The sequence below is a fragment of the Neovison vison genome, chromosome 9 (assembly GCF_020171115.1).
Source record: "Neovison vison isolate M4711 chromosome 9, ASM_NN_V1, whole genome shotgun sequence".
In the NCBI taxonomy this organism is placed as follows: domain Eukaryota; kingdom Metazoa; phylum Chordata; class Mammalia; order Carnivora; family Mustelidae; genus Neogale; species Neogale vison.
The window spans coordinates 59080966-59094398 of NC_058099.1; the positions used below are offsets into that span (position 1 = coordinate 59080966).

At 33.6% G+C, this 13433-nt stretch overlaps 1 protein-coding gene across 37 annotated transcripts in view; it reads left to right on the top strand.

The window, feature by feature from the left end:
- The window catches only part of PTPRD (protein tyrosine phosphatase receptor type D), a 2250073-nt gene that overhangs the window by 1300970 nt on the left and 935670 nt on the right, over positions 1–13433 (top strand). The window contains exon 1 of one of the 37 annotated variants that reach the window (XM_044265658.1): positions 2025–2455. The exons of the other annotated variants lie outside the window; for them this stretch is intronic. The gene's annotated coding sequence lies outside the window, so the exon portion shown is untranslated. Of the gene's footprint in view, positions 1–2024; positions 2456–13433 lie in introns of those variants that run through there. 37 annotated transcript variants of the gene reach the window in all.

Consider the following 13433-nt stretch of genomic DNA (forward strand, 5'->3'; position numbering starts at 1 on the left):
ATCCCTGTCTGTCAAATAAACAAACAAACAAACAAATCTTTAAAAAAGTAAAATAAAACAGAAGAGTGTTTTATAGGGTATGTAACTAACTGACTAAGCTATTATAACTGTAATTGAGAAGATAGCTCAATATCCCACTGCCAGCACCTTATGTTAACCCTAACCTAACTCTTATATTAATCCTTTATTTTCATCTCTTTACTTTGAATTTCCCAGTATTTCTTCTTATTCTACTTACTGGTGAAAGGAAACATTCTAAAATTCCCTACCCAGACATCAATATTGAATTCTATTATCTTTTATGATAATGAAGTATTCTGGTGATAGTTTGCAATCATGAATATCTCTCACTTACAACTTCTTTTATTAAGGTTAATGATTTTTATACCTTTCTGGGGGAGCTGGTAGGAACAGCTCTGCATTCCATTCTATGAGATTTTTTGGTAGATGTTCCCTAAAGTATAATAACCAAAAATACTAGATTAGCTTTGGCTACATGTATTTGGATTTTGGTACATCTGTTATTTCACCTTGCTGTGGATTAAAAATGCTCATCCTGAGATAGTGGGAGAAGGCAAGACCTTGCCCCTCTTCTGGTTTTTTATTCATCTTGTTCTACTTCTTCAATATGCTCATAACACCCCAAGCCATATGCCTGTCTCTGCATATTCTTTCCTGTAAAGATAGCAAAAAGATGGAAACTTTTTTATTATCTTTTTCCCATCAAAAGTCTTGATCTGATTCTGGGCTTACAATTAACAGTGAATTTCTGAATCTTTGGTAAGAGACTCAGGAGGCTCTGGAGGTGAAGGGGCAACTCGTGGAGAAATTTGGAGAGCCTGGCAGCTGACTAATATCCATGTCATTACAGTCTAAAGCCAGAAGGAGATACTAACATGCAGTAGATTTTAACTTTTGTAGAACTATTTCAGGAAGAAATGTGTTCTCAAAGTCTGTGTGCTTAAAGGTGCAGAGGTTTGAACGTTTATGAAAGTCTTAAAGCCTGGCACCAATTTAAGGTCTTAACACTAATTGTTTTAGATAAAGCTGTCTCATAGGACACTTTGGTATCTTCCAGAACTTCCCCATCACTTAATGTTAAGATTTGTATTAGGACTCCTGCTAGGACAATCAAAGGCAATGTAAAATTCGTTCATATTCATATCTGTATTGTCTTGATTCATCTACATGTGTCCTTTAGGGAGCAATAGGATAACACAAAAACTTCTTTATTTTAAATCTCAAAAGCATTCAAAGCCACATTTAAAAGCCTTGGTGCTCTCCATTCTGCATTTTTTCTATTCACAAATGTAGACATAAATCCCAGGAGGTGAATGGAACAACAACAACACTGGTGCGAAAATGACTTAAATTTCACTCACCCCATCCTTATCACCTGCCCAAGGTGTAAAAGTAGGATGATGAAAAATCATAGCATATATGTGTGTACACATTTTTAAATTGAAATAATGTGTTGTTAATTGCATAGATTTGAACATATGGTCAACTCAATTATTAAAAAAAATCTAATTTGTCAGAAGGTAAAGAGAAATAATGATGCAGCAATTATCCCTCTGAACTTATTTCTTAATTATCCAGGCAAGACAGCTAATGATGTCCGTTTCCTAGGTTCCACTGGCAGTACAATAATTAGAGGTCATGCAAGAACATTTGTCTCAAGGAGACATAAAGTCAAAATGGTAAACTCAGAATATAAACCTGAAGTCTAATATGAGTCCAAGTTCATGATGCAGAACCAGCAGTCTAGAGATTTTTATAGCCCTTGTATTAATCATAGAATTTATTTTGTTTCATAACTCTAGACCCCATTAACTGATCATGATTGGTAGTCTAATACTTTAGGTATTGAACTCAGAGCTGATAATGTGTCCAATGAGATCATCTGAGTCCTTATTACCAACAAAACAAAACAAAACAAAAACAAACAAACAAACAGTAAAAAAAAAAAAAAAAAAAAAAAAAAAACAGAAAAAGAAGTGCCATCTAATGTTAATAAGTTTTTTAAAATTTAATTTTCAGACTCTTAATCCAATCTCAGGACTTAGGCCATAAGTGTTCATATGCTAATAACTGAGTCTTGGAAACATAAAAATATTGTTATCAGCAAGGCCTAGAGTAGAGCATTACTTTTGAATCACCTTCTGGAGGAGCCCTGATCAAAGTCGCATCATGCACGAAAGCCACCCACAAGCTTGGTGTTCCAAACTCTGGTGGTGAGGAAATGTTTCAAAGAATCAGCCTCCATCTACAGTAAACCTTGTGGTTTTCTATTTTATTTCATGACACACAATACCATCTGGTTATACAATAAAATATAACTACTCCTTAGAGAAAAGTCAGTTTTTCCCTTCGGAAGAATCCAAGAACGACAGAGATTCCTCATTAGCCTCTTGATACGGACTTTTGTTGTTTGAGCACAGATCCTCTTATAAAGGTATATATTTCAAATAGTTATTTGGTTGTAGATACATTTCTGAAACAAATGTTTTCTCTTCAACAGCTATCATTTTAAAATATCTAGAACTATATTGTATATTTCTTTAAGTACCAGGGATAAATTCTTGTGTGAGAGAAATGACAATTACATTTTATTTCCAGGAAAAAATAGCACAGAAAAAAAAAATGGAGTAAGCTTGAAAGAGTCTCTCCTTTTACTCCTTGTGTTGTTATTAGAATATACATTATTCTTCTGACAACATTTTGCCTTCAGCTCTATAAATATGAAAAAAAATGATATGCATGTTTTCAGTAGAAGCTGTTAATTAGAATAATTCTCTTGCCAAATTTGTTAAATGAAATTTAGAAATTTTCCAGTAATATCTGCTCTGGAGGACAGATTTTCTTTTCTTACCTCCTCAGTGTTTCATGGTGAACAACAAGGCTTATGTTTAGGAAATTAAAATCCTGGATAAAAGAAAATTATTGATTTCTGTTTTGGGTTAGGTTAATAAAGAAATCAAATTTGAACTGAATAATACATTATTTACCTTCTCAAGTTTCACTAATACAAATACTGAACTAATTAGACCTTAGTTTTACTTTAATAGCTAATATTTCATTTCACATTTTTTTGATAAATGTCAAAGTATTCAGATTCATAACTGCCTTATTTTATCATAATTTTTAAATACATACTTACCAAATGAATAGAGTATGGGGAACATACTTTAAAAACTGCCTCTTCAAATATGAACTCATGTTTATTATAACATAAACACAGATGGTTACATATAGAAATAATCATAAGTGTGTGTGTATATACAGGTTGGAATATACGTGTTATGTTCTTTCTTTGTCAGCTTAGGGGGCCTGGAAATAATAACAAAGTAACAACAACAAGGTAACAATAGGCATACCTTACTCCCAGGTCTGGTTTCCAATAGCATTTTCCAATGAAAAGCTCTCCTTGGAGAAATGAGTGACTCTAGGCCTGGGAAAGGAAAAATATAGGATGAATCCAGCGCACTTTGAAGTGTAAGAAGGAAAGGAGAACTTAAAAACCCATAACAATGGGGTATGCCAAAGGAACAAGGAATGCAAGAGTTCCCAATAGACAAACCTAGAATAATGTTTTCACCAAAGTAAATAATATAATGTTAATTTATCACGCAAGGTATAAAATATTTTAAAATCTATGTTAATATGAATAAGTAATATGTTAATATGAATAAGTACAATTACTTATTCATATTAATTAATTCATATTAATTAATTAATTAATTATTAAGAATGGGAAAATCTCCCATATAAAAGGATTCTCAATAATGTATGTACAAAAATAAATTGGAAGAAAAAAAAAATAAGGTATGTACATACTTTGCTTTCAAGAAGGTGAAATACGACTCCCTGCTCCTTCAGTGTGGGCTGTGGATAGTGTCTTCCTTCTAAAGCACACATTATGCAAAAGGAGGAAAAAAGAGTAACTTTATAGTGGAAAATTTTAACAAATTCTAGTAAAGTGGCATCTACACTATACCTGACCAGTATTCCTCAAAACTGCCAACGTCTTCTAAAATAAGATGAGTCTGAGAAATTCTTGCAGCCAAGAGGAACCAAAAGAGATAAGGCTACTAAATGTAATATAGTATCTTGGATGGAGTCCTGGAAGAGGAAAAGGATGTTGGGCAAAAACTAAGGCAGTCAGGATAAAGTATGGATTTTAGTTAATTATAATGTGTCAACATTGGTTCATTAATTGTGACAAGAATACCATATTTACACACTAGTATAAGACAATAACATGAAGAGAAAGTGAATGTGGGGTATATAGGAATCTTTGAACTTTCTTTGTAATCTTTCTGTAAATCTACAACTTTACTTAAATTTAAAGGTTACTTAAAAAATACTCCCTCAGTAAACTAAAAGAAAATCTGTTACGTGTTTTTTCTTCTCAGTCACCTAATGATAAATCGTAAAGCTTTCTACATCCTGGGGAAAGTGCAGAGTTGACCCTGGACAAATAATTTTAATTTGTTGACATTGAAGTCTTCTAGTACAGAACAGGGATAAGGAACAAGTCATGCCTCAATTAACTTGGAGATATTTCAAGTGTATAAGATTATGTTAAGTGAGACAGATAAGATGTAGAAGAGCAAATAAAATATTATGTGATCATTACTGAGTTTTTAAATAGAAATGTTTTTAGAAAGAAATGTTTTAAAAACTTTTCCATATCATTATTTTCCTTCAGTCTTCCCTAGCATAGGAAAAGGTCCCTCATCTCGTAGGTAAAGCAAACCTTCATGAGTCTACTATAGAGATGGAGTCACACATTTCACTTCGTTCACTGCACTTGGTAGACTGAAAAACCTTTACAGACAAGAATACATGTTAATAATAAAGTAGTCATAAAGGATATATTAGGTTAAATAACTGAATTTAAAATCAAGAAATTTATGAAACAGGAATTAATGTTATATGCATATATATATTACATTCATACATGTACATACACATACACAAAATCCTCCTTGAAATGGAATTTTTTTCCAAATAAAACTAAGAATATAAAAATTAAGGAGAAATATTATAAAATATTATAAAAATCTTTAAATTTATGATTATTCCCAAAGAAGAGAGGTTTTTTCCTCAACATCTGAAAAAGGTGACTTTAATGGATAAACTTCAATTCCAAATTAACCTCAAGATAACAAAACAGGGAAAGAGTTAATATGGAAAGTGTAAAAAATTTATATACTTCATAGTTGCTTATTGCAGTGTATCTCAAATATTATAACATAATATTAACAAGTTAATAACATACTGTAAAATCAGGTCTTCCAAAGAAGTACTGATTTATGTTATTGATATGTTAAAACCTAATCAAAATCTCTAATGAATTTCCGGAGCAAAAGGTTAAGTTGTTTTCTAGCAATTATTCAAGGAACCAAGTTATTTCCACCTCTGTTGGTGGCATTATCCTCAGGGACATGAAATCCTGAAATTTCTTTATGATTGCATTTAGTTTTAAGGAAAGCAGTCACTTACATTTCCCACTTAAAAGGCCACCTTATAAAAAGTCTCCACATTTTGAAAAAAAAAAAAGTTTCTTTCTTAAAGGATATTTATATATCCTTATATAATAAAAATATCTTTAAGGATATTTATATAATAAAAAGGTCTCAGGTACTCATGATTCAGTGTTATGTAAATACTATCACAAGTGATTTTATTTTCAAATATTGACAGTATGTATTACCTTTTTAAAGGAACTGGTACAAACCAAATTTTAGGAAGTAATATATATTTTGTAGAAAGCACTCACTAATGTATGCCATTGAGTCATCTTTGCCACTATTTGTGTGTTCTTTGGTGGTTAACACATCTTGGTTTTCACTTTTTTACACTGTGATACACAGAGAATGCACTAGATGATTTCTTTTCGTGTTTTAAAGATTTTATTTATTTATTTGACACACAGAGAGAAGGAGAGAGAGCACAAGCAGGGAAAGCAGCAGAGGGAGAGAAAGAAGCAGGCTCTCTGCTGAGAGCCTGATGAGGGACTGGATCCTAGGACCCTGGGATCGTGACCTGAGCTGACCATGATCATCACCATGACCATGACCATGAGGCAGATGCTTAACCCACTGAGCCACCCAGGTTCCCCTTCACTAGATGATTTCTATGATCACTTCTTATTTTAAAATTTTATGATGTAAGCTCACTGATGGGAACGATTATGTCTTGTCACTACAGCACAGAAGAGTACTTGGCACACAAAATTTCATGACTGCCTACATGAATGATGTTATAATTTTCATCATTGGGAAAATAAGTTATCAAACCAATTTCCCATGTTTATACATCACTTCCAAATGCTTACTTTTATTGTTCATGCCAAAATCTGTGCTTTGATTGAAGGAGGTTTCATACAAAACCATTAACTGTTTGGCTCCCTAAGATGAAAATTTAAGACTTGTAATGATCAAACATAATTGTAAAATGCAAGGAGTTAAAAAGAAGATAATTAAGATTATTAACAAATGGTTAATAAAGATCAAGTAGATTTACTGCTTGATACATAAAAAAAAAAATTGTCAACTGCTTAACTTGTCTTATCAACCAAGTCATCTTTACCATGTGTATATATCTGGGTACACATTTGCATGACATTAACAGGAAATACATACTATTTGAAAATGAAAATTCCATTTGCATTTGGGCTCTAGAGGGCAACTGCTTGCTATCCCACTATTCACAGTTTGAGTGAACTGTGCTTTCATGACAATGCTACCAGGAAATACAAAGCATTCATTTAACTTACTGATAAAATTCAAGCATATTGTGTCTTTTTTTTTTCAAATTTTTATTTAAATTTTAGTTAACGTATAGTATAATATTGGTTTCAGAAGTAGAATTTAGTAACTCATCACCTACGTACAGTACCCAGCATCATCACAAGTGGTCTCCTTAATATTCATCACCCATTTAGCTCATCACCCCCACCTACTTCCTCTCTGTCAACCCTCAGCTTGTTCTCTACAGTTAAAAGTCTCTTATGGCTTAATTCCTTCTATTTTTTCCCATCCTCTATGTTCATCTGTTTTGTTTCTATGAATTAAATCATATGGCATTATGTCTTAATGTCAGACAATAATTTTCGTAATTAAAGACTCATTAATTCAATTATAATTAACAATGAAAGTGTAACCATCTTACTGTTTGATAATTTCCTTTCTTACACATTTTTTCAGGTTTTATCTTATGTACACAGATATACCATAGTAAAGACTAAATGCTAGTTAATAACTGTGGAGATGCTTAGGTGGTAACATGGTTTTAAAGTATTCATCATGAAAGGTGCCGAAGTATCTCAGTCAGTTAAGCCTCAGACCGTTGATTTCGGCTCAGCTCAGGTCATGATTTCAGGGTTCTGGGATCAAGCTCAGCCCTGGCTCCTCACTCAGCACAGATTCTGCTGGAGAGTCTCTCTCTCTCTCTCTCCCCCCTTCTCCCCCTTCCCCCCCCCCCGTTCTCTCTCTCAGATTAATAAATAAATATAGTATTCATTATGAGCGTTGTACTGGGAAAGTTTATATGAAAGTGTTCAAGAAAGCATTAAATTAAGGATATCATGACTGGACAAATTCCAGAATGGGTCAGAGTAAAGTGATTATAAACATAGCAGAGCATAGCATAGCATAATGTAGCATAGCATGTTACAGACCTATATAAATATCTAAATTATACACACACACACACATTCTCTTTCAAGATAGGATTTTCCCAGATGGGAGTCTAAAAGCATTAAAAACTATGGGGAATGTTATAAAGATCAATAACTTTATAATTTTCCCCAATGAAAGAACATTTTCTGACATTTGGGAAATGTAGTTATAGTAAGTAAACTAGAAAACTAGTGGAAGAAACCAAGGAAAAAATTCAGATCACAGTGTAAACAAGTTTGAAGTATGTTTAGAAATCATTCCAAACAATCCTTTTATAATACAGAATACTGGGGTGAGAAGAAACAGATTGGTCTGACTGAACTCTTCATTTATTGCTTTGTCCATATAAAGCTAAAAGTTGCTGAGAAATAGCTAGAAAATCTTAATGGGAAATCTTGTGTACATTTCACCATTATAGGTTCCTACTAGGCAGTCTCACTTTGCCTCCGAACATTTTGCTTCAAAGTTTGGAAAGCAGATGGGAAAGTTAAGATTGAAGAAAAAATAAATAAATAAAATAAAGCAATGCTTTCAAAAGCATCTGAGAACAAATAAATGGACTCATTTTCACTGGTGCACTAACACCTTCTTACTAGAGTGAAATGTCAAAGTTGTTTCCCAAACTCTTGTTTACTGGTTGAATGTGAAATACTTATTTTACTCACATCTTGAAGGGAAAAAAAATATACAAATATGTCTCTTAGAAGTATCTTCAGCATTACATATTATTTTGTTGGTACTCACCAAATTACTACAAATATAAATCATTTTAAATACAGATTTGTTTCACAATGGCATTTTGATTACCCATTTTATTAATATATTTTATGCTTAGCCACTGTATCTGTCCATGATCATTTAGACTTAAAAATAACTGAAAATTCTTGGGGCACCTTGGTGGCTCAGTTGGTTAAACGTCTACCTTCAGCTCAGGTCATGATCACAGAGTCCTGGGATTGAGCCCACTGTAGGTTCCTTGCTCAGCAAGAAGTCTGCTTCTGCCTCTACCTCTGCCCCTACCTCAGGCTCATTCTCTCCCTGTCTCAAATAAATAAATTGTATCAAAATCTTTTAAAAAAATGAAAATTTTCAATGGCTTGGATTTTGAATATAACCCTGCCACAAATGATAATGCACTGAATACTTGCCTTCCATGTGTCCAACATAACTAGTCTTCATAAACATTGGTTGAATAGAAAAATTATAAATTTGTCCACAATCTGGCAAGCTGTAAGCTTGAGACACATTTATAATTTAACACTAAAATTTTATAGTGGTGATTATAAATATTATAGTATTTTCTGAGGAGGAAAAGGGGGTGGTGAGATAATAACTAAACACACGGTGACTGGGTCATTTTTACATGGAAATAGCACATAAAATTTGGTCCAAACTTTTCAAAACTAAAAAGCTTTTTTTTTTTAAGATTTTATTTATTTATTTGACAGAGAGAGAGAGACCACAGGTAGGCAGAGATTCAGGCAGAAAGAGGGGGAAGCAGGCTCCCTGCCCAGCAGAAAGCCTAATATGGGGCTCAATCCTAGGACCCTGAGATCCTGACCTGAGTCGAAGGCAGAGGCTTAACCACTGAGCCACCCAGGTGCCCCTAAAAAGCTTTTAAATATCAGGAAACTTGACAGCCTTAAGACCTGTGGTCAATACCTTTATTCATCCATTCATTTTCAATTTTCGAGCATGTATTTGTCAGTCATTGTACTAAGCACAGAGATCAAACATAAATGAAACACAGCCCCTGTCCTTAAGAATTTCACAGTATAGTAGCAGAATGACAAATATAGTAAATTATGATTCAGATTAAAATAAGAGAATGAACAAGGACCCAATGAACATTAAGAAGTGAACAACTTAATTGTCCTATGAGAGTCAAGAAAGGCTCTACAGAACATGTTTCATTTGAATGATATTGAGAAATGGAAAAAAAATGTTGGTAGTATATATGTCCATCAGAGGATGTAATATACAATGACTCAGAATTGTGAATGCACATGATGAATTTTGTGATTATTCCAGTAGGACTAGAGTTTGGGATATAGAGTGGGAAGAGTTAGAGATTAGATTGAGATACTGGTGGTGGCAAAATTATGAAGGAGCGTCATGTAGATGATGCTAAGGGGTTTGGTCTTTGCCTTATTGCTAATGGGATAATTTATGACCCAACCAGACTCATCTGGTAACAAAATAGAGTACAAGAGCCGGGACAACAAGCTTATTACCACCAGACAGTTGAACACACCAGAGTACATGCTCACATACAATATAGAGTAGTAAGTCTGGCCAGGGGTTTATCGATCTTATTAATTCTTTCAAAGAACAGCTTCTAGTTTTGTTAATGTGTTCTACTGTATTTCTGGGTTCTAATTCATGGATCTCTGCTCTAATCTTAATTATTTCCCTTCTTGTGCATGAGTTAGGTTTTAATTTGTTGTTGATTCTCCAGATCTTTAAGGTGTAAAGATAGTTTGTATATTTGGGAATTTTTTTTTCTTTTTTTTGAGTGAAGTTTGGCTGGCTATGTATTTCCCCCTTAGGACCGCCTTTGCTGTATCCCATAGGTTTTTGGGTCAATATGTCTTCATTTTCATTGGTTTCCATGAATTGCTTAAGTTTTTCTTTGATTTCCTGGTTGACCCAAACACTGAAGATTTTAGAAGGAAGTGGGGTGGGGGAATGGGTGAGCCTTGTGGTGGGTATTAAGGAGGGCATGGGTTGCATGGAGCACTGGGTATTATATGAAAACAATAAATCATGGAACACTACATCAAAACTAGTGATGTATTGTATGATGACTAACATAACATAATAAAAAAATTTAAAAAATTAAAAGAAGAGAGTAGAATGTTTTAGGTAAAGGAAGAACCCAAAAAGATTTGCTTATTTATTTTAATAATTCACATGGCAGTAAAAAGGAGAACTAGAATAAAAGAAAACCCTTTGGGAGTCTGTTGCAATAGTTCCAATAATGCCATGAGATAGTAGCAACAGGGATGGTAAAGAAACAGAAAATTCAGGAGATAATTTGAAGTAGAATCGATACCGTAATGTTACCAATTAAATGTGCAATGAGAAGGAAGAGAGGAGAAAATATCCAGGCTGCTTCAAAAGAACTTACCACAGAGAATGTATGTATAGTGACAACATTATTTAAATAGAGAATTTTGTAGGAGGAGAAGTAGTGAGGAATGGGAATGGAAATGAGGTTATACAATGAGTTCAATTTTGAGCATGTTAAGTGTAAAATGCCTTTAGTAGACCAGGAAATTGAAAATCTACTGTGGACTGAGAAGAGAGGTTAATATGCAGAGATAGTACTCTCATAGCCGCTATCCACATACAAAGAGTAGTTGAGGTCATGCAAGTAGATGAGGTCACTATCTCATTTACAGAGATCTTGAGAAAAGAGAGAACTAAAATTAGTCTCATAAGAAGCACTGATATTTAATAGTTCTCCGTAAGAGAAGAAGCCTGTGATCAAGAAAGGGAAGGAATGACCAGAGTTAGAAGGAGAATTAGCTAAGTGTGCTGTCTTGGAAGACAAGGACAGAAAGAACTAAAGAAGTCAACAGAATTAAGTGTTTCAAGATAAATAGGGCAAGGTCTGAATAAAAGTGACCAATAGATTTAGCACTTACACAGTTACTAGTGACTAACCAAGGGTGATGCAGTAGAATGCCAGAGGGCACTGGCATTAAGGGATGTCTTGAGATAACAAGGACATGGAACCATGAAGTGATTCCTCTTCCAGTTAATGATGAAGAAAAGAAGAAAGATTGGGTGGTCGTTTGAAAAAAAAAATATTTTTTCTTCCATATTTTTATTTAAATTCTAGTTAACATACAGTACACTATTGGTTTCAGGAGTATAATTTAGTGATTCATCACTTATATACAACACCCTGTGTTCATCACTTGTTGTAAGTGCCAGATAGTTGATTTTTGATCATTCTTTGTAAACTGAAGAGAAGTCAGAGGAGAAGAAATTATTACTGTTGCAGGAAATAGAGACAAATTTGATAGAGCAATATATAGGCAAGTGGGATGGGATTTGACTTTGAGGAAAAGTGAGACATGTCTTCCTTTAAGACTGGAGAGAAGGTTATAAGACAGTATTTTAGGAACATGCAGAAAGAAAAAGGGGAAAAAATGAAAAAATTGAAAGGTTTCCATTTTAAAAAAGTACAGCTAAATCATGATATATGTTATTCAGTAAATGAATTTGAAACTACTAATGGAAAATATGTAAGATTTTACATCTAGCATTAAATACTGAGAAATAGATGTGGAATATGGTGTTTATGGTTATCAGTGAACATTTATTTTCTCATCTGCCCAAAGATACTAGCAGTTGGATTTGACAGATATTGTTCTATGTTAGCTTGAACTTACTGAATATTTATTGTAACAAAGAGCAGGTAAAGAACTGATAAATGAACTCCTATTCTGTGTCACGTGCTGCTTATCATGTTTTCCAAAAGCCCTTTGATAAAAGCTTTGTTCACATTTGTAGAAAGTGAAATCAGATCTCAGAGAGGTTAACATTAGTTGATCACATAACTGATTAATAATGAAGACAAGATTCTATCGCTAGAATCTGTGAGCTAGCCATCACATCAGGGTACTTCTCTGGTAGGGCTGTCTGCATTTTCAACATTAACTTTAAATTAAAATTTGAAAAAAAATATATTTATAAGGGATGACTGAAAATGTCACTTGACCTTTATTAGTGGACAGATGCAGAAATGATTGAAGATGTTGGAGAAATGGATCTACAACATTTCTTCACTGGTGGGAGCAGGGGACTAGGAAATTTGGGTAGTTAATGTTAATATTGTTTCACTTGCCCCTTCAGACTAATTAGTTCTGGAGGCATCTGACTAAAAGATAAGCAGAGCATTAGTAGGGAAAGGTAAAAAGAAAACCTATAACCATGGCAGGAGCCTATTTATGACCATAGAATCATGTTAGGATCAAAAAGTTTTACATAGGTCTTCAAAACCAAATTCATGGAGAACTAGAATCAATAAGCTGTATTAAGTGGACTGTGGTCCTATGGTTAAGCTGAGCCTTAGGACAAGCATGGCCCCATCTATCTGCCACAGGCTTATGTAAGACCTGAAAGTTAAGAGTAATACTTCAAGAAGAGGATTATTTTAGGTTTATTTACATTGAATATTATGTCCTTTGACTAATCCCAAGAATAACTTGTCAGGTAAAAACAACAATGTTTAGATTAACTAGTGTTAGAGATAATACATTCATTTTAAAATCCAAAGAATCTGGCTGGACATGTCAGTAAGATTGCATCATGATTGCATAATTTTTCCAGATGCAAGGCCTAGTTGTTTATGGAAAGTCACAAAACTTAAGAAAGATTGACCGTAGTAAAGGAAATTATAATTATTGCTTGCTTATCAGTTTTCCTCTATGTAAGTGTATTGAACAGGGAAGCATGAGGTATTCAGAATTCTTCAGTATGGGCTATTTGTCACACAGAGTCAATATATTTCTGGTATATTCACTATGATTAATGTAGTACAATTAGAAAGATGTATGTATAGGCATAGACAAGACTCATTTTATGGTAAAGAGGAACCATTTTTAATTCTTTTTCCAGCTTCAATCTAACTATTTTGTTTGTTCAATAACGAATTTCAAATGATGTTCGCTTAATTGAACCAAATGGTCATAAGGAAAAGGCAGCTGCAGACTTATAGTTTGGGGGAACACT